Raw genomic sequence first — 27844 nt, 5'->3', positions numbered from 1 at the left:
GATTATTTTCAAAAAGCACGGGGAAGAGAAGCCAGAGTTGCACCATCTACAGAGAACCTTTTATGACGGGATGCATCCTCATAATTGAAGTCTTCCACAGAAGGAGTGAAATAGAGTTCGAGAGGAAGGCCTAATGTTTTCAGGCAAAGACTGACAAAAACCTTGCAATGTCGCATGTAGCTGCTTTGGTGAAAAGACTGTTCAAGTTCACAATGCAACGGAGGGGTGTTCCCCATCTCCATACAATCATCTCTTTGATAATGTAAACGTGCCAGGCGTGTTGAAAGACAAAGACAGACACAACCGCACATACCAGTTGAAGAAAGACAGCCAGCAAACACATTTGTATAGAGGTAAGCAAGCCTCAATTAGAGATGTGAGTCCCTCCGTTTCTGCGGGAGTCCACAAGTTTAATAAAAAATGAACACATATCTTTCATGTTCTAATGATTACCAATCTTTCTGATTAGCTCTGCATAGCTCCAATGGCTATGTGTGTGTGTGTGTGTGTATGTGCCCGTGTGTGTAGGGGAAGGGGTCGGTAGATGTGTTCACGCAGAGCAAGTTGCATACATCGCCAACAGCCATTCTCTCCTGCTCCTGTGCATCCAGTTCGGAAGCGAACCCACCCAATTGTTCTATATGTCTGCTACCCTGACCGCATTCACACATCATTGGCTATTAGTATGCAGCTTGTGGGCGCTGTCAATGGGATATAAGCACCATTCCCCATGTCTGCAATAGCTAGACCAGATTCTGAGGTATGATGAGCAGGGGTCCAGGCACTTCGCCTGACGAACGCCGGGCTTAGCCCTGCCGGGCCTAGCCCTGAGGGGCCTAACTGGGCATGGCCCTGTGTAAGGTAGGGTGAGCAGGGGACCACTTGCAACTAACCTTCGGCACCAATCAGGCATGGAGAGGTCTGTGCAAATGCCCAGCCCTTTAGCAATCTCGATCTGCAAAACCTTCAACTCCTAATTCTCATGGCTCCCAGAAGCCCTAGCCCATATGCAAATGAGGCGAGTTCCTATCAGCATCCTTGTTCTGCTTGATTTTATCAAAGTGACTGCCTGATTAGTGAAAGGGTATTTATTCTCAGAGGTTTGCTTCAAAGGCGATAATGCAGTAAATAGACAACATTATTCTTTGTAAGTTGATATTGTCTCCTGGATCCTACTCCAGTAACCCTTTTTCTACCTTTACAAATGTCTTCCGTAAGTGGTGCTCAGCAGAAAATGGAGTATAATAACAGTTGACATTTTTTATTTTCTGTTCTATTTTCAAAAACCCTCCGTAGCTGTATTTAAAGCGCAAACACCCCATAAATAACTTGCAATGAGTATTCCATGTCTAAAAGGCAGAGGAGCTGTCATACAACATTAACTGACAATCAAGGAAACCTTGAGGTGAACCAAAAAATGTCCAGAACATTTATTGGTTCAATTATTCAGTTTTGAGGTGAATTAGTAAAAAGTTCCAAAGTTGCTCCAGGTGAGGCTTGAACTCACAACCTCGGCATTGCTCACTGCATGTACTGCTGTATAAGTACCGCGCGCTAACCGATTGCGCCACTGGAGCTGCTGTGTTTTGGTTTTCGACATGAAACTACACCCACAAACACACACACAAGTGTACAAAAGCACCCACAAGCTCTGGCATTGTCTTTTTAGCTGACACCAAATTATGGGTGCCTTGTAGTGCCCATATTGTGCCACTGGAGCTTACCTTTTAGCCTGATATACACTTTGCCACTGATGTTCAGCCAATGGTGCAGTCAAATGTCCCTTCTACATTTTTGTCATGCTGCAGGCAGTGCCACTGGAGCCAGCATGATGCTCTTCCTCATATTCAACACGTGTCAATTGAAACACCTCCCAATGTCATCTTGGCGATGCCTATAAACACCCCAGGACTTTGATGAATTTTTCTCAACAGCAAGTGAGGCAGTTTTCCTGCAAACGGCTGGATGTACCTCAACAAGGAACGCATTGTGGTTCTATTTTGAAGATGTTTGTGTTATTACCTGTAAAGACTTGAATGCCTAACATAATCCCTGTAGACGAGGTGGCCGAGTGGTTAAGGCGATGGACTGCTAATCTGCTGTACACGCGTGGTTTCGAATCCCACCTTTGTCGATTTTAACTTTTGAAATCTTTTTTAAACATCTGCATTGCTCTAAGCACCATTGCCATTGGCTTTCAAAGAACATACAGACAAAAGTGAAAATATGCATGTTAGTTGATTAAGAAGGACACAAACAAGGTTGTCGTGTTACTGGCAGGAATGCAATCTGCTGTGCTTGACTACCCTTTGAGCCAGAATCCGGATAGAAATTTAAAAAAGCAAAGGTAATATCCATATTGTCTCTCTGCTGCCATGTACATGTTTTTTTCAACTTTCACGCATCACATCTCCTCATTAGTCACCCTAAAATTGCACGGAATACGCACAAATTAGCTGCTCCTCAAAAAATCGGCCAGAAAAAAACAGTTCAAATCACAATCATATACATACATTCTCACACACCCTTCAAATATGTCTACCCAGTAAACATCATGTTGTGTGCTCGTTGTGTTGCTGTTATGCGTCGTAACCTGAGGGGCTCTGTAGCTCAGTGGCAGAGCACTGGTCTTGTAAACCAGGGGTCGTGAGTTCGATCCTCATCAGGGCCTCCAAATGGTAATTTTCTTGAACATTGTTGAATAGGAACTGATATTGCACATTGTACCTGTGCAACCTTTTACCAATGGATTCGGGCCTATAACAAAGCCACAAGCGCAAGGTGTCTGAATAGTCTGTGGGGAAGGTCGGCTTTCTGGACCTAATTTCTTCAAGAAAAAGACCTTGATAATTTTGTGATGACAGATGCAGATGATCACGGTGAAGCCCTTACTCTATTGAACAGTACAGCGGTTCTGGGTTGCACGCCTTTCTCTATTTTCAGGGACGTTGATGTGGCAAAATTTAATTGGAAAAGGGTTATTGCCATCACTCACTATTTAAATTCAATGACATCACAGGAAGCAGCAGCATCTGAACTTTGATCTTGGCTGGAAACGTTGAATGATGCCAAACACTGGGAAACTGGAGCTTGCGTTATGCTGGTTTTACTACTAATGGTGTGCCATACGGAAGCTCAAGCACCTTCCTCTGGATTAGTGTTGTGAACCCTCCAGGAGCTCTTGTTATATTTTTCTGAACTTCAACTTGATGTGTTTATCTATCAATGGCCGGGTAAGGAAGAACGAGTCAACGATCTTGTTTCTATTATGACAAACATGATCTATTTTTCACTGACTTTGCACCACCATTGTTTTATCTCTTCTTTAAGCATGGGATTCGAGCACCGTTCCCAAACAGACGAGGTGGCCGAGTGGTTAAGGCGATGGACTGCTAATCCATTGTGCTCTGCACGCGTGGGTTCGAATCCCACCTTCGTCGTATTTTTTCTTTATAGTCTGCATTTAAACATAGACCAAAGTCTTTCAACCTCCCTGTGAAAGTCAGGAATGAGTACAGATATGGAAATAGAGATGTAAAAATAAGTTCATTGGTGCAGGCGGAGAATGAAATTAGTCAAAGACTTTCCTCGTAGGTTTCCATTCTTTACTATTATAGGAGCCAAAATCAGCGCAGTTAGTAAACTCCCAAGCTTACATCCCAAATTCTTTTTTCTTTTAGTTGTCTGCCTTTTACATGTTCCTTTTGCCATCATTCTGACCTGCTATCTAAACTCATGAACCTGTTCAGCATCCTACTCAATACATACATACCCGTAAAAGTACATACTCAAACGCATACCGACAATGTATCACCAACATAAGCACACACGCTTTCGCAAATCAGATGTATGATGACGTACTGAACACATGCAGAGATATACAGCCATTTTTACACAACCAGAAATTCATATACCTGGAGATCTACCTAGGTAAAACCCATGGTTTCTTTGCACTTTCTGTTGTTGGCTGTGAGCAAGCAGCAGGTGGCCTTGTAGCTCAGTGGCAGAGCACTGGTCTCGTAAACCAGGGGTCATGAGTTCAAACCTCATCAGGGCCTCGGGCGGATTATTTTCAAAAAGCACGGGGAAGAGAAGCCAGAGTTGCACCATCTACAGAGAACCTTTTATGACGGGATGCATCCTCATAATTGAAGTCTTCCACAGAAGGAGTGAAATAGAGTTCGAGAGGAAGGCCTAATGTTTTCAGGCAAAGACTGACAAAAACCTTGCAATGTCGCATGTAGCTGCTTTGGTGAAAAGACTGTTCAAGTTCACAATGCAACGGAGGGGTGTTCCCCATCTCCATACAATCATCTCTTTGATAATGTAAACGTGCCAGGCGTGTTGAAAGACAAAGACAGACACAACCGCACATACCAGTTGAAGAAAGACAGCCAGCAAACACATTTGTATAGAGGTAAGCAAGCCTCAATTAGAGATGTGAGTCCCTCCGTTTCTGCGGGAGTCCACAAGTTTAATAAAAAATGAACACATATCTTTCATGTTCTAATGATTACCAATCTTTCTGATTAGCTCTGCATAGCTCCAATGGCTATGTGTGTGTGTGTGTGTGTATGTGCCCGTGTGTGTAGGGGAAGGGGTCGGTAGATGTGTTCACGCAGAGCAAGTTGCATACATCGCCAACAGCCATTCTCTCCTGCTCCTGTGCATCCAGTTCGGAAGCGAACCCACCCAATTGTTCTATATGTCTGCTACCCTGACCGCATTCACACATCATTGGCTATTAGTATGCAGCTTGTGGGCGCTGTCAATGGGATATAAGCACCATTCCCCATGTCTGCAATAGCTAGACCAGATTCTGAGGTATGATGAGCAGGGGTCCAGGCATTTCCCCTGACAAACGCCGGGCTTAGCCCTGCCGGGCCTAGCCCTGAGGGGCCTAACTGGGCATGGCCCTGTGTAAGGTAGGGTGAGCAGGGGACCACTTGCAACTAACCTTCGGCACCAATCAGGCATGGAGAGGTCTGTGCAAATGCCCAGCCCTTTAGCAATCTCGATCTGCAAAACCTTCAACTCCTAATTCTCATGGCTCCCAGAAGCCCTAGCCCATATGCAAATGAGGCGAGTTCCTATCAGCATCCTTGTTCTGCTTGATTTTATCAAAGTGACTGCCTGATTAGTGAAAGGGTATTTATTCTCAGAGGTTTGCTTCAAAGGCGATAATGCAGTAAATAGACAACATTATTCTTTGTAAGTTGATATTGTCTCCTGGATCCTACTCCAGTAACCATTTTTCTACCTTTACAAATGTCTTCCGTAAGTGGTGCTCAGCAGAAAATGGAGTATAATAACAGTTGACATTTTTTATTTTCTGTTCTATTTTCAAAAACCCTCCGTAGCTGTATTTAAAGCGCAAACACCCCATAAATAACTTGCAATGAGTATTCCATGTCTAAAAGGCAGAGGAGCTGTCATACAACATTAACTGACAATCAAGGAAACCTTGAGGTGAACCAAAAAATGTCCAGAACATTTATTGGTTCAATAATTCAGTTTTGAGGTGAATTAGTAAAAAGTTCCAAAGTTGCTCCAGGTGAGGCTTGAACTCACAACCTCGGCATTGCTCACTGCATGTACTGCTGTATAAGTACCGCGCGCTAACCGATTGCGCCACTGGAGCTGCTGTGTTTTGGTTTTCGACATGAACCTACACCCACAAACACACACACAAGTGTACAAAAGCACCCACAAGCTCTGGCATTGTCTTTTTAGCTGACACCAAATTATGGGTGCCTTGTAGTGCCCATATTGTGCCACTGGAGCTTACCTTTTAGCCTGATATACACTTTGCCACTGATGTTCAGCCAATGGTGCAGTCAAATGTCCCTTCTACATTTTTGTCATGCTGCAGGCAGTGCCACTGGAGCCAGCATGATGCTCTTCCTCATATTCAACACGTGTCAATTGAAACACCTCCCAATGTCATCTTGGCGATGCCTATAAACACCCCAGGACTTTGATGAATTTTTCTCAACAGCAAGTGAGGCAGTTTTCCTGCAAACGGCTGGATGTACCTCAACAAGGAACGCATTGTGGTTCTATTTTGAAGATGTTTGTGTTATTACCTGTAAAGACTTGAATGCCTAACATAATCCCTGTAGACGAGGTGGCCGAGTGGTTAAGGCGATGGACTGCTAATCTGCTGTACACGCGTGGTTTCGAATCCCACCTTTGTCGATTTTAACTTTTGAAATCTTTTTTAAACATCTGCATTGCTCTAAGCACCATTGCCATTGGCTTTCAAAGAACATACAGACAAAAGTGAAAATATGCATGTTAGTTGATTAAGAAGGACACAAACAAGGTTGTCGTGTTACTGGCAGGAATGCAATCTGCTGTGCTTGACTACCCTTTGAGCCAGAATCCGGATAGAAATTTAAAAAAGCAAAGGTAATATCCATATTGTCTCTCTGCTGCCATGTACATGTTTTTTTCAACTTTCACGCATCACATCTCCTCATTAGTCACCCTAAAATTGCACGGAATACGCACAAATTAGCTGCTCCTCAAAAAATCGGCCAGAAAAAAACAGTTCAAATCACAATCATATACATACATTCTCACACACCCTTCAAATATGTCTACCCAGTAAACATCATGTTGTGTGCTCGTTGTGTTGCTGTTATGCGTCGTAACCTGAGGGGCTCTGTAGCTCAGTGGCAGAGCACTGGTCTTGTAAACCAGGGGTCATGAGTTCGATCCTCATCAGGGCCTCCAAATGGTAATTTTCTTGAACATTGTTGAATAGGAACTGATATTGCACATTGTACCTGTGCAACCTTTTACCAATGGATTCGGGCCTATAACAAAGCCACAAGCGCAAGGTGTCTGAATAGTCTGTGGGGAAGGTCGGCTTTCTGGACCTAATTTCTTCAAGAAAAAGACCTTGATAATTTTGTGATGACAGATGCAGATGATCACGGTGAAGCCCTTACTCTATTGAACAGTACAGCGGTTCTGGGTTGCACGCCTTTCTCTATTTTCAGGGACGTTGATGTGGCAAAATTTAATTGGAAAAGGGTTATTGCCATCACTCACTATTTAAATTCAATGACATCACAGGAAGCAGCAGCATCTGAACTTTGATCTTGGCTGGAAACGTTGAATGATGCCAAACACTGGGAAACTGGAGCTTGCGTTATGCTGGTTTTACTACTAATGGTGTGCCATACGGAAGCTCAAGCACCTTCCTCTGGATTAGTGTTGTGAACCCTCCAGGAGCTCTTGTTATATTTTTCTGAACTTCAACTTGATGTGTTTATCTATCAATGGCCGGGTAAGGAAGAACGAGTCAACGATCTTGTTTCTATTATGACAAACATGATCTATTTTTCACTGACTTTGCACCACCATTGTTTTATCTCTTCTTTAAGCATGGGATTCGAGCACCGTTCCCAAACAGACGAGGTGGCCGAGTGGTTAAGGCGATGGACTGCTAATCCATTGTGCTCTGCACGCGTGGGTTCGAATCCCACCTTCGTCGTATTTTTTCTTTATAGTCTGCATTTAAACATAGACCAAAGTCTTTCAACCTCCCTGTGAAAGTCAGGAATGAGTACAGATATGGAAATAGAGATGTAAAAATAAGTTCATTGGTGCAGGCGGAGAATGAAATTAGTCAAAGACTTTCCTCGTAGGTTTCCATTCTTTACTATTATAGGAGCCAAAATCAGCGCAGTTAGTAAACTCCCAAGCTTACATCCCAAATTCTTTTTTCTTTTAGTTGTCTGCCTTTTACATGTTCCTTTTGCCATCATTCTGACCTGCTATCTAAACTCATGAACCTGTTCAGCATCCTACTCAATACATACATACCCGTAAAAGTACATACTCAAACGCATACCGACAATGTATCACCAACATAAGCACACACGCTTTCGCAAATCAGATGTATGATGACGTACTGAACACATGCAGAGATATACAGCCATTTTTACACAACCAGAAATTCATATACCTGGAGATCTACCTAGGTAAAAACCATGGTTTCTTTGCACTTTCTGTTGTTGGCTGTGAGCAAGCAGCAGGTGGCCTTGTAGCTCAGTGGCAGAGCACTGGTCTCGTAAACCAGGGGTCATGAGTTCAAACCTCATCAGGGCCTCGGGCGGATTATTTTCAAAAAGCACGGGGAAGAGAAGCCAGAGTTGCACCATCTACAGAGAACCTTTTATGACGGGATGCATCCTCATAATTGAAGTCTTCCACAGAAGGAGTGAAATAGAGTTCGAGAGGAAGGCCTAATGTTTTCAGGCAAAGACTGACAAAAACCTTGCAATGTCGCATGTAGCTGCTTTGGTGAAAAGACTGTTCAAGTTCACAATGCAACGGAGGGGTGTTCCCCATCTCCATACAATCATCTCTTTGATAATGTAAACGTGCCAGGCGTGTTGAAAGACAAAGGCAGACACAACCGCACATACCAGTTGAAGAAAGACAGCCAGCAAACACATTTGTATAGAGGTAAGCAAGCCTCAATTAGAGATGTGAGTCCCTCCGTTTCTGCGGGAGTCCACAAGTTTAATAAAAAATGAACACATATCTTTCATGTTCTAATGATTACCAATCTTTCTGATTAGCTCTGCATAGCTCCAATGGCTATGTGTGTGTGTGTGTGTATGTGCCCGTGTGTGTAGGGGAAGGGGTCGGTAGATGTGTTCACGCAGAGCAAGTTGCATACATCGCCAACAGCCATTCTCTCCTGCTCCTGTGCATCCAGTTCGGAAGCGAACCCACCCAATTGTTCTATATGTCTGCTACCCTGACCGCATTCACACATCATTGGCTATTAGTATGCAGCTTGTGGGCGCTGTCAATGGGATATAAGCACCATTCCCCATGTCTGCAATAGCTAGACCAGATTCTGAGGTATGATGAGCAGGGGTCCAGGCACTTCGCCTGACGAACGCCTGACAAACGCCGGGCCTAGCCCTGAGGGGCCTAACTGGGCATGGCCCTGTGTAAGGTAGGGTGAGCAGGGGACCACTTGCAACTAACCTTCGGCACCAATCAGGCATGGAGAGGTCTGTGCAAATGCCCAGCCCTTTAGCAATCTCGATCTGCAAAACCTTCAACTCCTAATTCTCATGGCTCCCAGAAGCCCTAGCCCATATGCAAATGAGGCGAGTTCCTATCAGCATCCTTGTTCTGCTTGATTTTATCAAAGTGACTGCCTGATTAGTGAAAGGGTATTTATTCTCAGAGGTTTGCTTCAAAGGCGATAATGCAGTAAATAGACAACATTATTCTTTGTAAGTTGATATTGTCTCCTGGATCCTACTCCAGTAACCCTTTTTCTACCTTTACAAATGTCTTCCGTAAGTGGTGCTCAGCAGAAAATGGAGTATAATAACAGTTGACATTTTTTATTTTCTGTTCTATTTTCAAAAACCCTCCGTAGCTGTATTTAAAGCGCAAACACCCCATAAATAACTTGCAATGAGTATTCCATGTCTAAAAGGCAGAGGAGCTGTCATACAACATTAACTGACAATCAAGGAAACCTTGAGGTGAACCAAAAAATGTCCAGAACATTTATTGGTTCAATAATTCAGTTTTGAGGTGAATTAGTAAAAAGTTCCAAAGTTGCTCCAGGTGAGGCTTGAACTCACAACCTCGGCATTGCTCACTGCATGTACTGCTGTATAAGTACCGCGCGCTAACCGATTGCGCCACTGGAGCTGCTGTGTTTTGGTTTTCGACATGAAACTACACCCACAAACACACACACAAGTGTACAAAAGCACCCACAAGCTCTGGCATTGTCTTTTTAGCTGACACCAAATTATGGGTGCCTTGTAGTGCCCATATTGTGCCACTGGAGCTTACCTTTTAGCCTGATATACACTTTGCCACTGATGTTCAGCCAATGGTGCAGTCAAATGTCCCTTCTACATTTTTGTCATGCTGCAGGCAGTGCCACTGGAGCCAGCATGATGCTCTTCCTCATATTCAACACGTGTCAATTGAAACACCTCCCAATGTCATCTTGGCGATGCCTATAAACACCCCAGGACTTTGATGAATTTTTCTCAACAGCAAGTGAGGCAGTTTTCCTGCAAACGGCTGGATGTACCTCAACAAGGAACGCATTGTGGTTCTATTTTGAAGATGTTTGTGTTATTACCTGTAAAGACTTGAATGCCTAACATAATCCCTGTAGACGAGGTGGCCGAGTGGTTAAGGCGATGGACTGCTAATCTGCTGTACACGCGTGGTTTCGAATCCCACCTTTGTCGATTTTAACTTTTGAAATCTTTTTTAAACATCTGCATTGCTCTAAGCACCATTGCCATTGGCTTTCAAAGAACATACAGACAAAAGTGAAAATATGCATGTTAGTTGATTAAGAAGGACACAAACAAGGTTGTCGTGTTACTGGCAGGAATGCAATCTGCTGTGCTTGACTACCCTTTGAGCCAGAATCCGGATAGAAATTTAAAAAAGCAAAGGTAATATCCATATTGTCTCTCTGCTGCCATGTACATGTTTTTTTCAACTTTCACGCATCACATCTCCTCATTAGTCACCCTAAAATTGCACGGAATACGCACAAATTAGCTGCTCCTCAAAAAATCGGCCAGAAAAAAACAGTTCAAATCACAATCATATACATACATTCTCACACACCCTTCAAATATGTCTACCCAGTAAACATCATGTTGTGTGCTCGTTGTGTTGCTGTTATGCGTCGTAACCTGAGGGGCTCTGTAGCTCAGTGGCAGAGCACTGGTCTTGTAAACCAGGGGTCGTGAGTTCGATCCTCATCAGGGCCTCCAAATGGTAATTTTCTTGAACATTGTTGAATAGGAACTGATATTGCACATTGTACCTGTGCAACCTTTTACCAATGGATTCGGGCCTATAACAAAGCCACAAGCGCAAGGTGTCTGAATAGTCTGTGGGGAAGGTCGGCTTTCTGGACCTAATTTCTTCAAGAAAAAGACCTTGATAATTTTGTGATGACAGATGCAGATGATCACGGTGAAGCCCTTACTCTATTGAACAGTACAGCGGTTCTGGGTTGCACGCCTTTCTCTATTTTCAGGGACGTTGATGTGGCAAAATTTAATTGGAAAAGGGTTATTGCCATCACTCACTATTTAAATTCAATGACATCACAGGAAGCAGCAGCATCTGAACTTTGATCTTGGCTGGAAACGTTGAATGATGCCAAACACTGGGAAACTGGAGCTTGCGTTATGCTGGTTTTACTACTAATGGTGTGCCATACGGAAGCTCAAGCTCCTTCCTCTGGATTAGTGTTGTGAACCCTCCAGGAGCTCTTGTTATATTTTTCTGAACTTCAACTTGATGTGTTTATCTATCAATGGCCGGGTAAGGAAGAACGAGTCAACGATCTTGTTTCTATTATGACAAACATGATCTATTTTTCACTGACTTTGCACCACCATTGTTTTATCTCTTCTTTAAGCATGGGATTCGAGCACCGTTCCCAAACAGACGAGGTGGCCGAGTGGTTAAGGCGATGGACTGCTAATCCATTGTGCTCTGCACGCGTGGGTTCGAATCCCACCTTCGTCGTATTTTTTCTTTATAGTCTGCATTTAAACATAGACCAAAGTCTTTCAACCTCCCTGTGAAAGTCAGGAATGAGTACAGATATGGAAATAGAGATGTAAAAATAAGTTCATTGGTGCAGGCGGAGAATGAAATTAGTCAAAGACTTTCCTCGTAGGTTTCCATTCTTTACTATTATAGGAGCCAAAATCAGCGCAGTTAGTAAACTCCCAAGCTTACATCCCAAATTCTTTTTTCTTTTAGTTGTCTGCCTTTTACATGTTCCTTTTGCCATCATTCTGACCTGCTATCTAAACTCATGAACCTGTTCAGCATCCTACTCAATACATACATACCCGTAAAAGTACATACTCAAACGCATACCGACAATGTATCACCAACATAAGCACACACGCTTTCGCAAATCAGATGTATGATGACGTACTGAACACATGCAGAGATATACAGCCATTTTTACACAACCAGAAATTCATATACCTGGAGATCTACCTAGGTAAAACCCATGGTTTCTTTGCACTTTCTGTTGTTGGCTGTGAGCAAGCAGCAGGTGGCCTTGTAGCTCAGTGGCAGAGCACTGGTCTCGTAAACCAGGGGTCATGAGTTCAAACCTCATCAGGGCCTCGGGCGGATTATTTTCAAAAAGCACGGGGAAGAGAAGCCAGAGTTGCACCATCTACAGAGAACCTTTTATGACGGGATGCATCCTCATAATTGAAGTCTTCCACAGAAGGAGTGAAATAGAGTTCGAGAGGAAGGCCTAATGTTTTCAGGCAAAGACTGACAAAAACCTTGCAATGTCGCATGTAGCTGCTTTGGTGAAAAGACTGTTCAAGTTCACAATGCAACGGAGGGGTGTTCCCCATCTCCATACAATCATCTCTTTGATAATGTAAACGTGCCAGGCGTGTTGAAAGACAAAGACAGACACAACCGCACATACCAGTTGAAGAAAGACAGCCAGCAAACACATTTGTATAGAGGTAAGCAAGCCTCAATTAGAGATGTGAGTCCCTCCGTTTCTGCGGGAGTCCACAAGTTTAATAAAAAATGAACACATATCTTTCATGTTCTAATGATTACCAATCTTTCTGATTAGCTCTGCATAGCTCCAATGGCTATGTGTGTGTGTGTGTGTGTATGTGCCCGTGTGTGTAGGGGAAGGGGTCGGTAGATGTGTTCACGCAGAGCAAGTTGCATACATCGCCAACAGCCATTCTCTCCTGCTCCTGTGCATCCAGTTCGGAAGCGAACCCACCCAATTGTTCTATATGTCTGCTACCCTGACCGCATTCACACATCATTGGCTATTAGTATGCAGCTTGTGGGCGCTGTCAATGGGATATAAGCACCATTCCCCATGTCTGCAATAGCTAGACCAGATTCTGAGGTATGATGAGCAGGGGTCCAGGCACTTCGCCTGACGAACGCCTGACAAACGCCGGGCTTAGCCCTGCCGGGCCTAGCCCTGAGGGGCCTAACTGGGCATGGCCCTGTGTAAGGTAGGGTGAGCAGGGGACCACTTGCAACTAACCTTCGGCACCAATCAGGCATGGAGAGGTCTGTGCAAATGCCCAGCCCTTTAGCAATCTCGATCTGCAAAACCTTCAACTCCTAATTCTCATGGCTCCCAGAAGCCCTAGCCCATATGCAAATGAGGCGAGTTCCTATCAGCATCCTTGTTCTGCTTGATTTTATCAAAGTGACTGCCTGATTAGTGAAAGGGTATTTATTCTCAGAGGTTTGCTTCAAAGGCGATAATGCAGTAAATAGACAACATTATTCTTTGTAAGTTGATATTGTCTCCTGGATCCTACTCCAGTAACCCTTTTTCTACCTTTACAAATGTCTTCCGTAAGTGGTGCTCAGCAGAAAATGGAGTATAATAACAGTTGACATTTTTTATTTTCTGTTCTATTTTCAAAAACCCTCCGTAGCTGTATTTAAAGCGCAAACACCCCATAAATAACTTGCAATGAGTATTCCATGTCTAAAAGGCAGAGGAGCTGTCATACAACATTAACTGACAATCAAGGAAACCTTGAGGTGAACAAAAAAATGTCCAGAACATTTATTGGTTCAATAATTCAGTTTTGAGGTGAATTAGTAAAAAGTTCCAAAGTTGCTCCAGGTGAGGCTTGAACTCACAACCTCGGCATTGCTCACTGCATGTACTGCTGTATAAGTACCGCGCTAACCGATTGCGCCACTGGAGCTGCTGTGTTTTGGTTTTCGACATGAAACTACACCCACAAACACACACACAAGTGTACAAAAGCACCCACAAGCTCTGGCATTGTCTTTTTAGCTGACACCAAATTATGGGTGCCTTGTAGTGCCCATATTGTGCCACTGGAGCTTACCTTTTAGCCTGATATACACTTTGCCACTGATGTTCAGCCAATGGTGCAGTCAAATGTCCCTTCTACATTTTTGTCATGCTGCAGGCAGTGCCACTGGAGCCAGCATGATGCTCTTCCTCATATTCAACACGTGTCAATTGAAACACCTCCCAATGTCATCTTGGCGATGCCTATAAACACCCCAGGACTTTGATGAATTTTTCTCAACAGCAAGTGAGGCAGTTTTCCTGCAAACGGCTGGATGTACCTCAACAAGGAACGCATTGTGGTTCTATTTTGAAGATGTTTGTGTTATTACCTGTAAAGACTTGAATGCCTAACATAATCCCTGTAGACGAGGTGGCCGAGTGGTTAAGGCGATGGACTGCTAATCTGCTGTACACGCGTGGTTTCGAATCCCACCTTTGTCGATTTTAACTTTTGAAATCTTTTTTAAACATCTGCATTGCTCTAAGCACCATTGCCATTGGCTTTCAAAGAACATACAGACAAAAGTGAAAATATGCATGTTAGTTGATTAAGAAGGACACAAACAAGGTTGTCGTGTTACTGGCAGGAATGCAATCTGCTGTGCTTGACTACCCTTTGAGCCAGAATCCGGATAGAAATTTAAAAAAGCAAAGGTAATATCCATATTGTCTCTCTGCTGCCATGTACATGTTTTTTTCAACTTTCACGCATCACATCTCCTCATTAGTCACCCTAAAATTGCACGGAATACGCACAAATTAGCTGCTCCTCAAAAAATCGGCCAGAAAAAAACAGGTCAAATCACAATCATATACATACATTCTCACACACCCTTCAAATATGTCTACCCAGTAAACATCATGTTGTGTGCTCGTTGTGTTGCTGTTATGCGTCGTAACCTGAGGGGCTCTGTAGCTCAGTGGCAGAGCACTGGTCTTGTAAACCAGGGGTCGTGAGTTCGATCCTCATCAGGGCCTCCAAATGGTAATTTTCTTGAACATTGTTGAATAGGAACTGATATTGCACATTGTACCTGTGCAACCTTTTACCAATGGATTCGGGCCTATAACAAAGCCACAAGCGCAAGGTGTCTGAATAGTCTGTGGGGAAGGTCGGCTTTCTGGACCTAATTTCTTCAAGAAAAAGACCTTGATAATTTTGTGATGACAGATGCAGATGATCACGGTGAAGCCCTTACTCTATTGAACAGTACAGCGGTTCTGGGTTGCACGCCTTTCTCTATTTTCAGGGACGTTGATGTGGCAAAATTTAATTGGAAAAGGGTTATTGCCATCACTCACTATTTAAATTCAATGACATCACAGGAAGCAGCAGCATCTGAACTTTGATCTTGGCTGGAAACGTTGAATGATGCCAAACACTGGGAAACTGGAGCTTGCGTTATGCTGGTTTTACTACTAATGGTGTGCCATACGGAAGCTCAAGCACCTTCCTCTGGATTAGTGTTGTGAACCCTCCAGGAGCTCTAGTTATATTTTTCTGAACTTCAACTTGATGTGTTTATCTATCAATGGCCGGGTAAGGAAGAACGAGTCAACGATCTTGTTTCTATTATGACAAACATGATCTATTTTTCACTGACTTTGCACCACCATTGTTTTATCTCTTCTTTAAGCATGGGATTCGAGCACCGTTCCCAAACAGACGAGGTGGCCGAGTGGTTAAGGCGATGGACTGCTAATCCATTGTGCTCTGCACGCGTGGGTTCGAATCCCACCTTCGTCGTATTTTTTCTTTATAGTCTGCATTTAAACATAGACCAAAGTCTTTCAACCTCCCTGTGAAAGACAGGAATGAGTACAGATATGGAAATAGAGATGTAAAAATAAGTTCATTGGTGCAGGCGGAGAATGAAATTAGTCAAAGACTTTCCTCGTAGGTTTCCATTCTTTACTATTATAGGAGCCAAAATCAGCGCAGTTAGTAAACTCCCAAGCTTACATCCCAAATTCTTTTTTCTTTTAGTTGTCTGCCTTTTACATGTTCCTTTTGCCATCATTCTGACCTGCTATCTAAACTCATGAACCTGTTCAGCATCCTACTCAATACATACATACCCGTAAAAGTACATACTCAAACGCATACCGACAATGTATCACCAACATAAGCACACACGCTTTCGCAAATCAGATGTATGATGACGTACTGAACACATGCAGAGATATACAGCCATTTTTACACAACCAGAAATTCATATACCTGGAGATCTACCTAGGTAAAAACCATGGTTTCTTTGCACTTTCTGTTGTTGGCTGTGAGCAAGCAGCAGGTGGCCTTGTAGCTCAGTGGCAGAGCACTGGTCTCGTAAACCAGGGGTCATGAGTTCAAACCTCATCAGGGCCTCGGGCGGATTATTTTCAAAAAGCACGGGGAAGAGAAGCCAGAGTTGCACCATCTACAGAGAACCTTTTATGACGGGATGCATCCTCATAATTGAAGTCTTCCACAGAAGGAGTGAAATAGAGTTCGAGAGGAAGGCCTAATGTTTTCAGGCAAAGACTGACAAAAACCTTGCAATGTCGCATGTAGCTGCTTTGGTGAAAAGACTGTTCAAGTTCACAATGCAACGGAGGGGTGTTCCCCATCTCCATACAATCATCTCTTTGATAATGTAAACGTGCCAGGCGTGTTGAAAGACAAAGACAGACACAACCGCACATACCAGTTGAAGAAAGACAGCCAGCAAACACATTTGTATAGAGGTAAGCAAGCCTCAATTAGAGATGTGAGTCCCTCCGTTTCTGCGGGAGTCCACAAGTTTAATAAAAAATGAACACATATCTTTCATGTTCTAATGATTACCAATCTTTCTGATTAGCTCTGCATAGCTCCAATGGCTATGTGTGTGTGTGTGTGTGTATGTGCCCGTGTGTGTAGGGGAAGGGGTCGGTAGATGTGTTCACGCAGAGCAAGTTGCATACATCGCCAACAGCCATTCTCTCCTGCTCCTGTGCATCCAGTTCGGAAGCGAACCCACCCAATTGTTCTATATGTCTGCTACCCTGACCGCATTCACACATCATTGGCTATTAGTATGCAGCTTGTGGGCGCTGTCAATGGGATATAAGCACCATTCCCCATGTCTGCAATAGCTAGACCAGATTCTGAGGTATGATGAGCAGGGGTCCAGGCACTTCGCCTGACGAACGCCGGGCTTAGCCCTGCCGGGCCTAGCCCTGAGGGGCCTAACTGGGCATGGCCCTGTGTAAGGTAGGGTGAGCAGGGGACCACTTGCAACTAACCTTCGGCACCAATCAGGCATGGAGAGGTCTGTGCAAATGCCCAGCCCTTTAGCAATCTCGATCTGCAAAACCTTCAACTCCTAATTCTCATGGCTCCCAGAAGCCCTAGCCCATATGCAAATGAGGCGAGTTCCTATCAGCATCCTTGTTCTGCTTGATTTTATCAAAGTGACTGCCTGATTAGTGAAAGGGTATTTATTCTCAGAGGTTTGCTTCAAAGGCGATAATGCAGTAAATAGACAACATTATTCTTTGTAAGTTGATATTGTCTCCTGGATCCTACTCCAGTAACCCTTTTTCTACCTTTACAAATGTCTTCCGTAAGTGGTGCTCAGCAGAAAATGGAGTATAATAACAGTTGACATTTTTTATTTTCTGTTCTATTTTCAAAAACCCTCCGTAGCTGTATTTAAAGCGCAAACACCCCATAAATAACTTGCAATGAGTATTCCATGTCTAAAAGGCAGAGGAGCTGTCATACAACATTAACTGACAATCAAGGAAACCTTGAGGTGAACCAAAAAATGTCCAGAACATTTATTGGTTCAATAATTCAGTTTTGAGGTGAATTAGTAAAAAGTTCCAAAGTTGCTCCAGGTGAGGCTTGAACTCACAACCTCGGCATTGCTCACTGCATGTACTGCTGTATAAGTACCGCGCGCTAACCGATTGCGCCACTGGAGCTGCTGTGTTTTGGTTTTCGACATGAAACTACACCCACAAACACACACACAAGTGTACAAAAGCACCCACAAGCTCTGGCATTGTCTTTTTAGCTGACACCAAATTATGGGTGCCTTGTAGTGCCCATATTGTGCCACTGGAGCTTACCTTTTAGCCTGATATACACTTTGCCACTGATGTTCAGCCAATGGTGCAGTCAAATGTCCCTTCTACATTTTTGTCATGCTGCAGGCAGTGCCACTGGAGCCAGCATGATGCTCTTCCTCATATTCAACACGTGTCAATTGAAACACCTCCCAATGTCATCTTGGCGATGCCTATAAACACCCCAGGACTTTGATGAATTTTTCTCAACAGCAAGTGAGGCAGTTTTCCTGCAAACGGCTGGATGTACCTCAACAAGGAACGCATTGTGGTTCTATTTTGAAGATGTTTGTGTTATTACCTGTAAAGACTTGAATGCCTAACATAATCCCTGTAGACGAGGTGGCCGAGTGGTTAAGGCGATGGACTGCTAATCTGCTGTACACGCGTGGTTTCGAATCCCACCTTTGTCGATTTTAACTTTTGAAATCTTTTTTAAACATCTGCATTGCTCTAAGCACCATTGCCATTGGCTTTCAAAGAACATACAGACAAAAGTGAAAATATGCATGTTAGTTGATTAAGAAGGACACAAACAAGGTTGTCGTGTTACTGGCAGGAATGCAATCTGCTGTGCTTGACTACCCTTTGAGCCAGAATCCGGATAGAAATTTAAAAAAGCAAAGGTAATATCCATATTGTCTCTCTGCTGCCATGTACATGTTTTTTTCAACTTTCACGCATCACATCTCCTCATTAGTCACCCTAAAATTGCACGGAATACGCACAAATTAGCTGCTCCTCAAAAAATCGGCCAGAAAAAAACAGGTCAAATCACAATCATATACATACATTCTCACACACCCTTCAAATATGTCTACCCAGTAAACATCATGTTGTGTGCTCGTTGTGTTGCTGTTATGCGTCGTAACCTGAGGGGCTCTGTAGCTCAGTGGCAGAGCACTGGTCTTGTAAACCAGGGGTCGTGAGTTCGATCCTCATCAGGGCCTCCAAATGGTAATTTTCTTGAACATTGTTGAATAGGAACTGATATTGCACATTGTACCTGTGCAACCTTTTACCAATGGATTCGGGCCTATAACAAAGCCACAAGCGCAAGGTGTCTGAATAGTCTGTGGGGAAGGTCGGCTTTCTGGACCTAATTTCTTCAAGAAAAAGACCTTGATAATTTTGTGATGACAGATGCAGATGATCACGGTGAAGCCCTTACTCTATTGAACAGTACAGCGGTTCTGGGTTGCACGCCTTTCTCTATTTTCAGGGACGTTGATGTGGCAAAATTTAATTGGAAAAGGGTTATTGCCATCACTCACTATTTAAATTCAATGACATCACAGGAAGCAGCAGCATCTGAACTTTGATCTTGGCTGGAAACGTTGAATGATGCCAAACACTGGGAAACTGGAGCTTGCGTTATGCTGGTTTTACTACTAATGGTGTGCCATACGGAAGCTCAAGCACCTTCCTCTGGATTAGTGTTGTGAACCCTCCAGGAGCTCTAGTTATATTTTTCTGAACTTCAACTTGATGTGTTTATCTATCAATGGCCGGGTAAGGAAGAACGAGTCAACGATCTTGTTTCTATTATGACAAACATGATCTATTTTTCACTGACTTTGCACCACCATTGTTTTATCTCTTCTTTAAGCATGGGATTCGAGCACTGTTCCCAAACAGACGAGGTGGCCAAGTGGTTAAGGCGATGGACTGCTAATCCATTGTGCTCTGCACGCGTGGGTTCGAATCCCACCTTCGTCGTATTTTTTCTTTATAGTCTGCATTTAAACATAGACCAAAGTCTTTCAACCTCCCTGTGAAAGACAGGAATGAGTACAGATATGGAAATAGAGATGTAAAAATAAGTTCATTGGTGCAGGCGGAGAATGAAATTAGTCAAAGACTTTCCTCGTAGGTTTCCATTCTTTACTATTATAGGAGCCAAAATCAGCGCAGTTAGTAAACTCCCAAGCTTACATCCCAAATTCTTTTTTCTTTTAGTTGTCTGCCTTTTACATGTTCCTTTTGCCATCATTCTGACCTGCTATCTAAACTCATGAACCTGTTCAGCATCCTACTCAATACATACATACCCGTAAAAGTACATACTCAAACGCATACCGACAATGTATCACCAACATAAGCACACACGCTTTCGCAAATCAGATGTATGATGACGTACTGAACACATGCAGAGATATACAGCCATTTTTACACAACCAGAAATTCATATACCTGGAGATCTACCTAGGTAAAAACCATGGTTTCTTTGCACTTTCTGTTGTTGGCTGTGAGCAAGCAGCAGGTGGCCTTGTAGCTCAGTGGCAGAGCACTGGTCTCGTAAACCAGGGGTCATGAGTTCAAACCTCATCAGGGCCTCGGGCGGATTATTTTCAAAAAGCACGGGGAAGAGAAGCCAGAGTTGCACCATCTACAGAGAACCTTTTATGACGGGATGCATCCTCATAATTGAAGTCTTCCACAGAAGGAGTGAAATAGAGTTCGAGAGGAAGGCCTAATGTTTTCAGGCAAAGACTGACAAAAACCTTGCCATGTCGCATGTAGCTGCTTTGGTGAAAAGACTGTTCAAGTTCACAATGCAACGGAGGGGTGTTCCCCATCTCCATACAATCATCTCTTTGATAATGTAAACGTGCCAGGCGTGTTGAAAGACAAAGACAGACACAACCGCACATACCAGTTGAAGAAAGACAGCCAGCAAACACATTTGTATAGAGGTAAGCAAGCCTCAATTAGAGATGTGAGTCCCTCCGTTTCTGCGGGAGTCCACAAGTTTAATAAAAAATGAACACATATCTTTCATGTTCTAATGATTACCAATCTTTCTGATTAGCTCTGCATAGCTCCAATGGCTATGTGTGTGTGTGTGTGTGTATGTGCCCGTGTGTGTAGGGGAAGGGGTCGGTAGATGTGTTCACGCAGAGCAAGTTGCATACATCGCCAACAGCCATTCTCTCCTGCTCCTGTGCATCCAGTTCGGAAGCGAACCCACCCAATTGTTCTATATGTCTGCTACCCTGACCGCATTCACACATCATTGGCTATTAGTATGCAGCTTGTGGGCGCTGTCAATGGGATATAAGCACCATTCCCCATGTCTGCAATAGCTAGACCAGATTCTGAGGTATGATGAGCAGGGGTCCAGGCACTTCGCCTGACAAACGCCGGGCTTAGCCCTGCCGGGCCTAGCCTGAGGGGCCTAACTGGGCATGGCCCTGTGTAAGGTAGGGTGAGCAGGGGACCACTTGCAACTAACCTTCGGCACCAATCAGGCATGGAGAGGTCTGTGCAAATGCCCAGCCCTTTAGCAATCTCGATCTGCAAAACCTTCAACTCCTAATTCTCATGGCTCCCAGAAGCCCTAGCCCATATGCAAATGAGGCGAGTTCCTATCAGCATCCTTGTTCTGCTTGATTTTATCAAAGTGACTGCCTGATTAGTGAAAGGGTATTTATTCTCAGAGGTTTGCTTCAAAGGCGATAATGCAGTAAATAGACAACATTATTCTTTGTAAGTTGATATTGTCTCCTGGATCCTACTCCAGTAACCCTTTTTCTACCTTTACAAATGTCTTCCGTAAGTGGTGCTCAGCAGAAAATGGAGTATAATAACAGTTGACATTTTTTATTTTCTGTTCTATTTTCAAAAACCCTCCGTAGCTGTATTTAAAGCGCAAACACCCCATAAATAACTTGCAATGAGTATTCCATGTCTAAAAGGCAGAGGAGCTGTCATACAACATTAACTGACAATCAAGGAAACCTTGAGGTGAACCAAAAAATGTCCAGAACATTTATTGGTTCAATAATTCAGTTTTGAGGTGAATTAGTAAAAAGTTCCAAAGTTGCTCCAGGTGAGGCTTGAACTCACAACCTCGGCATTGCTCACTGCATGTACTGCTGTATAAGTACCGCGCGCTAACCGATTGCGCCACTGGAGCTGCTGTGTTTTGGTTTTCGACATGAAACTACACCCACAAACACACACACAAGTGTACAAAAGCACCCACAAGCTCTGGCATTGTCTTTTTAGCTGACACCAAATTATGGGTGCCTTGTAGTGCCCATATTGTGCCACTGGAGCTTACCTTTTAGCCTGATATACACTTTGCCACTGATGTTCAGCCAATGGTGCAGTCAAATGTCCCTTCTACATTTTTGTCATGCTGCAGGCAGTGCCACTGGAGCCAGCATGATGCTCTTCCTCATATTCAACACGTGTCAATTGAAACACCTCCCAATGTCATCTTGGCGATGCCTATAAACACCCCAGGACTTTGATGAATTTTTCTCAACAGCAAGTGAGGCAGTTTTCCTGCAAACGGCTGGATGTACCTCAACAAGGAACGCATTGTGGTTCTATTTTGAAGATGTTTGTGTTATTACCTGTAAAGACTTGAATGCCTAACATAATCCCTGTAGACGAGGTGGCCGAGTGGTTAAGGCGATGGACTGCTAATCTGCTGTACACGCGTGGTTTCGAATCCCACCTTTGTCGATTTTAACTTTTGAAATCTTTTTTAAACATCTGCATTGCTCTAAGCACCATTGCCATTGGCTTTCAAAGAACATACAGACAAAAGTGAAAATATGCATGTTAGTTGATTAAGAAGGACACAAACAAGGTTGTCGTGTTACTGGCAGGAATGCAATCTGCTGTGCTTGACTACCCTTTGAGCCAGAATCCGGATAGAAATTTAAAAAAGCAAAGGTAATATCCATATTGTCTCTCTGCTGCCATGTACATGTTTTTTTCAACTTTCACGCATCACATCTCCTCATTAGTCACCCTAAAATTGCACGGAATACGCACAAATTAGCTGCTCCTCAAAAAATCGGCCAGAAAAAAACAGGTCAAATCACAATCATATACATACATTCTCACACACCCTTCAAATATGTCTACCCAGTAAACATCATGTTGTGTGCTCGTTGTGTTGCTGTTATGCGTGGTAACCTGAGGGGCTCTGTAGCTCAGTGGCAGAGCACTGGTCTTGTAAACCAGGGGTCGTGAGTTCGATCCTCATCAGGGCCTCCAAATGGTAATTTTCTTGAACATTGTTGAATAGGAACTGATATTGCACATTGTACCTGTGCAACCTTTTACCAATGGATTCGGGCCTATAACAAAGCCACAAGCGCAAGGTGTCTGAATAGTCTGTGGGGAAGGTCGGCTTTCTGGACCTAATTTCTTCAAGAAAAAGACCTTGATAATTTTGTGATGACAGATGCAGATGATCACGGTGAAGCCCTTACTCTATTGAACAGTACAGCGGTTCTGGGTTGCACGCCTTTCTCTATTTTCAGGGACGTTGATGTGGCAAAATTTAATTGGAAAAGGGTTATTGCCATCACTCACTATTTAAATTCAATGACATCACAGGAAGCAGCAGCATCTGAACTTTGATCTTGGCTGGAAACGTTGAATGATGCCAAACACTGGGAAACTGGAGCTTGCGTTATGCTGGTTTTACTACTAATGGTGTGCCATACGGAAGCTCAAGCACCTTCCTCTGGATTAGTGTTGTGAACCCTCCAGGAGCTCTTGTTATATTTTTCTGAACTTCAACTTGATGTGTTTATCTATCAATGGCCGGGTAAGGAAGAACGAGTCAACGATCTTGTTTCTATTATGACAAACATGATCTATTTTTCACTGACTTTGCACCACCATTGTTTTATCTCTTCTTTAAGCATGGGATTCGAGCACTGTTCCCAAACAGACGAGGTGGCCGAGTGGTTAAGGCGATGGACTGCTAATCCATTGTGCTCTGCACGCGTGGGTTCGAATCCCACCTTCGTCGTATTTTTTCTTTATAGTCTGCATTTAAACATAGACCAAAGTCTTTCAACCTCCCTGTGAAAGACAGGAATGAGTACAGATATGGAAATAGAGATGTAAAAATAAGTTCATTGGTGCAGGCGGAGAATGAAATTAGTCAAAGACTTTCCTCGTAGGTTTCCATTCTTTACTATTATAGGAGCCAAAATCAGCGCAGTTAGTAAACTCCCAAGCTTACATCCCAAATTCTTTTTTCTTTTAGTTGTCTGCATTTTACATGTTCCTTTTGCCATCATTCTGACCTGCTATCTAAACTCATGAACCTGTTCAGCATCCTACTCAATACATACATACCCGTAAAAGTACATACTCAAACGCATACCGACAATGTATCACCAACATAAGCACACACGCTTTCGCAAATCAGATGTATGATGACGTACTGAACACATGCAGAGATATACAGCCATTTTTACACAACCAGAAATTCATATACCTGGAGATCTACCTAGGTAAAACCCATGGTTTCTTTGCACTTTCTGTTGTTGGCTGTGAGCAAGCAGCAGGTGGCCTTGTAGCTCAGTGGCAGAGCACTGGTCTCGTAAACCAGGGGTCATGAGTTCAAACCTCATCAGGGCCTCGGGCGGATTATTTTCAAAAAGCACGGGGAAGAGAAGCCAGAGTTGCACCATCTACAGAGAACCTTTTATGACGGGATGCATCCTCATAATTGAAGTCTTCCACAGAAGGAGTGAAATAGAGTTCGAGAGGAAGGCCTAATGTTTTCAGGCAAAGACTGACAAAAACCTTGCAATGTCGCATGTAGCTGCTTTGGTGAAAAGACTGTTCAAGTTCACAATGCAACGGAGGGGTGTTCCCCATCTCCATACAATCATCTCTTTGATAATGTAAACGTGCCAGGCGTGTTGAAAGACAAAGACAGACACAACCGCACATACCAGTTGAAGAAAGACAGCCAGCAAACACATTTGTATAGAGGTAAGCAAGCCTCAATTAGAGATGTGAGTCCCTCCGTTTCTGCGGGAGTCCACAAGTTTAATAAAAAATGAACACATATCTTTCATGTTCTAATGATTACCAATCTTTCTGATTAGCTCTGCATAGCTCCAATGGCTATGTGTGTGTGTGTGTGTGTATGTGCCCGTGTGTGTAGGGGAAGGGGTCGGTAGATGTGTTCACGCAGAGCAAGTTGCATACATCGCCAACAGCCATTCTCTCCTGCTCCTGTGCATCCAGTTCGGAAGCGAACCCACCCAATTGTTCTATATGTCTGCTACCCTGACCGCATTCACACATCATTGGCTATTAGTATGCAGCTTGTGGGCGCTGTCAATGGGATATAAGCACCATTCCCCATGTCTGCAATAGCTAGACCAGATTCTGAGGTATGATGAGCAGGGGTCCAGGCACTTCGCCTGACGAACGCCGGGCTTAGCCCTGCCGGGCCTAGCCCTGAGGGGCCTAACTGGGCATGGCCCTGTGTAAGGTAGGGTGAGCAGGGGACCACTTGCAACTAACCTTCGGCACCAATCAGGCATGGAGAGGTCTGTGCAAATGCCCAGCCCTTTAGCAATCTCGATCTGCAAAACCTTCAACTCCTAATTCTCATGGCTCCCAGAAGCCCTAGCCCATATGCAAATGAGGCGAGTTCCTATCAGCATCCTTGTTCTGCTTGATTTTATCAAAGTGACTGCCTGATTAGTGAAAGGGTATTTATTCTCAGAGGTTTGCTTCAAAGGCGATAATGCAGTAAATAGACAACATTATTCTTTGTAAGTTGATATTGTCTCCTGGATCCTACTCCAGTAACCCTTTTTCTACCTTTACAAATGTCTTCCGTAAGTGGTGCTCAGCAGAAAATGGAGTATAATAACAGTTGACATTTTTTATTTTCTGTTCTATTTTCAAAAACCCTCCGTAGCTGTATTTAAAGCGCAAACACCCCATAAATAACTTGCAATGAGTATTCCATGTCTAAAAGGCAGAGGAGCTGTCATACAACATTAACTGACAATCAAGGAAACCTTGAGGTGAACCAAAAAATGTCCAGAACATTTATTGGTTCAATTATTCAGTTTTGAGGTGAATTAGTAAAAAGTTCCAAAGTTGCTCCAGGTGAGGCTTGAACTCACAACCTCGGCATTGCTCACTGCATGTACTGCTGTATAAGTACCGCGCGCTAACCGATTGCGCCACTGGAGCTGCTGTGTTTTGGTTTTCGACATGAAACTACACCCACAAACACACACACAAGTGTACAAAAGCACCCACAAGCTCTGGCATTGTCTTTTTAGCTGACACCAAATTATGGGTGCCTTGTAGTGCCCATATTGTGCCACTGGAGCTTACCTTTTAGCCTGATATACACTTTGCCACTGATGTTCAGCCAATGGTGCAGTCAAATGTCCCTTCTACATTTTTGTCATGCTGCAGGCAGTGCCACTGGAGCCAGCATGATGCTCTTCCTCATATTCAACACGTGTCAATTGAAACACCTCCCAATGTCATCTTGGCGATGCCTATAAACACCCCAGGACTTTGATGAATTTTTCTCAACAGCAAGTGAGGCAGTTTTCCTGCAAACGGCTGGATGTACCTCAACAAGGAACGCATTGTGGTTCTATTTTGAAGATGTTTGTGTTATTACCTGTAAAGACTTGAATGCCTAACATAATCCCTGTAGACGAGGTGGCCGAGTGGTTAAGGCGATGGACTGCTAATCTGCTGTACACGCGTGGTTTCGAATCCCACCTTTGTCGATTTTAACTTTTGAAATCTTTTTTAAACATCTGCATTGCTCTAAGCACCATTGCCATTGGCTTTCAAAGAACATACAGACAAAAGTGAAAATATGCATGTTAGTTGATTAAGAAGGACACAAACAAGGTTGTCGTGTTACTGGCAGGAATGCAATCTGCTGTGCTTGACTACCCTTTGAGCCAGAATCCGGATAGAAATTTAAAAAAGCAAAGGTAATATCCATATTGTCTCTCTGCTGCCATGTACATGTTTTTTTCAACTTTCACGCATCACATCTCCTCATTAGTCACCCTAAAATTGCACGGAATACGCACAAATTAGCTGCTCCTCAAAAAATCGGCCAGAAAAAAACAGGTCAAATCACAATCATATACATACATTCTCACACACCCTTCAAATATGTCTACCCAGTAAACATCATGTTGTGTGCTCGTTGTGTTGCTGTTATGCGTCGTAACCTGAGGGGCTCTGTAGCTCAGTGGCAGAGCACTGGTCTTGTAAACCAGGGGTCGTGAGTTCGATCCTCATCAGGGCCTCCAAATGGTAATTTTCTTGAACATTGTTGAATAGGAACTGATATTGCACATTGTACCTGTGCAACCTTTTACCAATGGATTCGGGCCTATAACAAAGCCACAAGCGCAAGGTGTCTGAATAGTCTGTGGGGAAGGTCGGCTTTCTGGACCTAATTTCTTCAAGAAAAAGACCTTGATAATTTTGTGATGACAGATGCAGATGATCACGGTGAAGCCCTTACTCTATTGAACAGTACAGCGGTTCTGGGTTGCACGCCTTTCTCTATTTTCAGGGACGTTGATGTGGCAAAATTTAATTGGAAAAGGGTTATTGCCATCACTCACTATTTAAATTCAATGACATCACAGGAAGCAGCAGCATCTGAACTTTGATCTTGGCTGGAAACGTTGAATGATGCCAAACACTGGGAAACTGGAGCTTGCGTTATGCTGGTTTTACTACTAATGGTGTGCCATACGGAAGCTCAAGCACCTTCCTCTGGATTAGTGTTGTGAACCCTCCAGGAGCTCTAGTTATATTTTTCTGAACTTCAACTTGATGTGTTTATCTATCAATGGCCGGGTAAGGAAGAACGAGTCAACGATCTTGTTTCTATTATGACAAACATGATCTATTTTTCACTGACTTTGCACCACCATTGTTTTATCTCTTCTTTAAGCATGGGATTCGAGCACCGTTCCCAAACAGACGAGGTGGCCGAGTGGTTAAGGCGATGGACTGCTAATCCATTGTGCTCTGCACGCGTGGGTTCGAATCCCACCTTCGTCGTATTTTTTCTTTATAGTC

The 27844-nt window shown here is 43.5% G+C and overlaps 27 non-coding genes across 27 annotated transcripts; 20 read left to right on the top strand and 7 right to left on the bottom strand.

The window, feature by feature from the left end:
* Positions 1-1482: 1482 nt before the first annotated feature.
* TRNAI-UAU (transfer RNA isoleucine (anticodon UAU)) lies at positions 1483-1577 on the bottom strand. The gene is made up of 2 exons: positions 1540-1577; positions 1483-1518 (listed from the first exon to the last, which is right to left on the bottom strand). It is a non-coding gene; the product is annotated as a tRNA-Ile (tRNA).
* Positions 1578-2599: 1022 nt separating this feature from the next.
* Positions 2600-2671, top strand: TRNAT-UGU (transfer RNA threonine (anticodon UGU)). Its single transcript has one exon. It is a non-coding gene; the product is annotated as a tRNA-Thr (tRNA).
* Positions 2672-3358: 687 nt separating this feature from the next.
* On the top strand, positions 3359-3440 carry TRNAS-GCU (transfer RNA serine (anticodon GCU)). Its single transcript has one exon. It is a non-coding gene; the product is annotated as a tRNA-Ser (tRNA).
* Positions 3441-3986: 546 nt separating this feature from the next.
* TRNAT-CGU (transfer RNA threonine (anticodon CGU)) lies at positions 3987-4058 on the top strand. The gene has a single exon. It is a non-coding gene; the product is annotated as a tRNA-Thr (tRNA).
* A 1488-nt stretch (positions 4059-5546) lies between these two features.
* TRNAI-UAU (transfer RNA isoleucine (anticodon UAU)) lies at positions 5547-5641 on the bottom strand. The gene is made up of 2 exons: positions 5604-5641; positions 5547-5582 (listed from the first exon to the last, which is right to left on the bottom strand). It is a non-coding gene; the product is annotated as a tRNA-Ile (tRNA).
* A 1022-nt stretch (positions 5642-6663) lies between these two features.
* Positions 6664-6735, top strand: TRNAT-UGU (transfer RNA threonine (anticodon UGU)). Its single transcript has one exon. It is a non-coding gene; the product is annotated as a tRNA-Thr (tRNA).
* A 687-nt stretch (positions 6736-7422) lies between these two features.
* On the top strand, positions 7423-7504 carry TRNAS-GCU (transfer RNA serine (anticodon GCU)). The gene has a single exon. It is a non-coding gene; the product is annotated as a tRNA-Ser (tRNA).
* A 546-nt stretch (positions 7505-8050) lies between these two features.
* On the top strand, positions 8051-8122 carry TRNAT-CGU (transfer RNA threonine (anticodon CGU)). The gene has a single exon. It is a non-coding gene; the product is annotated as a tRNA-Thr (tRNA).
* Positions 8123-9604: 1482 nt separating this feature from the next.
* On the bottom strand, positions 9605-9699 carry TRNAI-UAU (transfer RNA isoleucine (anticodon UAU)). Its single transcript has 2 exons — positions 9662-9699; positions 9605-9640 (listed from the first exon to the last, which is right to left on the bottom strand). It is a non-coding gene; the product is annotated as a tRNA-Ile (tRNA).
* Positions 9700-10721: 1022 nt separating this feature from the next.
* Positions 10722-10793, top strand: TRNAT-UGU (transfer RNA threonine (anticodon UGU)). Its single transcript has one exon. It is a non-coding gene; the product is annotated as a tRNA-Thr (tRNA).
* A 687-nt stretch (positions 10794-11480) lies between these two features.
* TRNAS-GCU (transfer RNA serine (anticodon GCU)) lies at positions 11481-11562 on the top strand. Its single transcript has one exon. It is a non-coding gene; the product is annotated as a tRNA-Ser (tRNA).
* A 546-nt stretch (positions 11563-12108) lies between these two features.
* On the top strand, positions 12109-12180 carry TRNAT-CGU (transfer RNA threonine (anticodon CGU)). The gene has a single exon. It is a non-coding gene; the product is annotated as a tRNA-Thr (tRNA).
* A 1499-nt stretch (positions 12181-13679) lies between these two features.
* On the bottom strand, positions 13680-13772 carry TRNAI-UAU (transfer RNA isoleucine (anticodon UAU)). The gene is made up of 2 exons: positions 13737-13772; positions 13680-13715 (listed from the first exon to the last, which is right to left on the bottom strand). It is a non-coding gene; the product is annotated as a tRNA-Ile (tRNA).
* A 1022-nt stretch (positions 13773-14794) lies between these two features.
* TRNAT-UGU (transfer RNA threonine (anticodon UGU)) lies at positions 14795-14866 on the top strand. The gene has a single exon. It is a non-coding gene; the product is annotated as a tRNA-Thr (tRNA).
* Positions 14867-15553: 687 nt separating this feature from the next.
* On the top strand, positions 15554-15635 carry TRNAS-GCU (transfer RNA serine (anticodon GCU)). Its single transcript has one exon. It is a non-coding gene; the product is annotated as a tRNA-Ser (tRNA).
* A 546-nt stretch (positions 15636-16181) lies between these two features.
* Positions 16182-16253, top strand: TRNAT-CGU (transfer RNA threonine (anticodon CGU)). The gene has a single exon. It is a non-coding gene; the product is annotated as a tRNA-Thr (tRNA).
* Positions 16254-17741: 1488 nt separating this feature from the next.
* On the bottom strand, positions 17742-17836 carry TRNAI-UAU (transfer RNA isoleucine (anticodon UAU)). The gene is made up of 2 exons: positions 17799-17836; positions 17742-17777 (listed from the first exon to the last, which is right to left on the bottom strand). It is a non-coding gene; the product is annotated as a tRNA-Ile (tRNA).
* A 1022-nt stretch (positions 17837-18858) lies between these two features.
* Positions 18859-18930, top strand: TRNAT-UGU (transfer RNA threonine (anticodon UGU)). Its single transcript has one exon. It is a non-coding gene; the product is annotated as a tRNA-Thr (tRNA).
* A 687-nt stretch (positions 18931-19617) lies between these two features.
* Positions 19618-19699, top strand: TRNAS-GCU (transfer RNA serine (anticodon GCU)). Its single transcript has one exon. It is a non-coding gene; the product is annotated as a tRNA-Ser (tRNA).
* Positions 19700-20245: 546 nt separating this feature from the next.
* Positions 20246-20317, top strand: TRNAT-CGU (transfer RNA threonine (anticodon CGU)). The gene has a single exon. It is a non-coding gene; the product is annotated as a tRNA-Thr (tRNA).
* Positions 20318-21804: 1487 nt separating this feature from the next.
* Positions 21805-21899, bottom strand: TRNAI-UAU (transfer RNA isoleucine (anticodon UAU)). The gene is made up of 2 exons: positions 21862-21899; positions 21805-21840 (listed from the first exon to the last, which is right to left on the bottom strand). It is a non-coding gene; the product is annotated as a tRNA-Ile (tRNA).
* Positions 21900-22921: 1022 nt separating this feature from the next.
* Positions 22922-22993, top strand: TRNAT-UGU (transfer RNA threonine (anticodon UGU)). Its single transcript has one exon. It is a non-coding gene; the product is annotated as a tRNA-Thr (tRNA).
* Positions 22994-23680: 687 nt separating this feature from the next.
* Positions 23681-23762, top strand: TRNAS-GCU (transfer RNA serine (anticodon GCU)). Its single transcript has one exon. It is a non-coding gene; the product is annotated as a tRNA-Ser (tRNA).
* A 546-nt stretch (positions 23763-24308) lies between these two features.
* TRNAT-CGU (transfer RNA threonine (anticodon CGU)) lies at positions 24309-24380 on the top strand. The gene has a single exon. It is a non-coding gene; the product is annotated as a tRNA-Thr (tRNA).
* Positions 24381-25868: 1488 nt separating this feature from the next.
* Positions 25869-25963, bottom strand: TRNAI-UAU (transfer RNA isoleucine (anticodon UAU)). Its single transcript has 2 exons — positions 25926-25963; positions 25869-25904 (listed from the first exon to the last, which is right to left on the bottom strand). It is a non-coding gene; the product is annotated as a tRNA-Ile (tRNA).
* Positions 25964-26985: 1022 nt separating this feature from the next.
* TRNAT-UGU (transfer RNA threonine (anticodon UGU)) lies at positions 26986-27057 on the top strand. Its single transcript has one exon. It is a non-coding gene; the product is annotated as a tRNA-Thr (tRNA).
* A 687-nt stretch (positions 27058-27744) lies between these two features.
* TRNAS-GCU (transfer RNA serine (anticodon GCU)) lies at positions 27745-27826 on the top strand. Its single transcript has one exon. It is a non-coding gene; the product is annotated as a tRNA-Ser (tRNA).
* The last annotated feature ends 18 nt before the right edge of the window (positions 27827-27844 follow it).

This window comes from Ambystoma mexicanum, chromosome 13, assembly GCF_040938575.1.
Source record: "Ambystoma mexicanum isolate Mex_15411 chromosome 13, UKY_AmexF1_1, whole genome shotgun sequence".
Classification (NCBI taxonomy): domain Eukaryota; kingdom Metazoa; phylum Chordata; class Amphibia; order Caudata; family Ambystomatidae; genus Ambystoma; species Ambystoma mexicanum.
The sequence above is the reverse complement of the archived record's forward strand: the minus strand, read 5'-3'. Positions and strand labels throughout refer to the sequence as shown.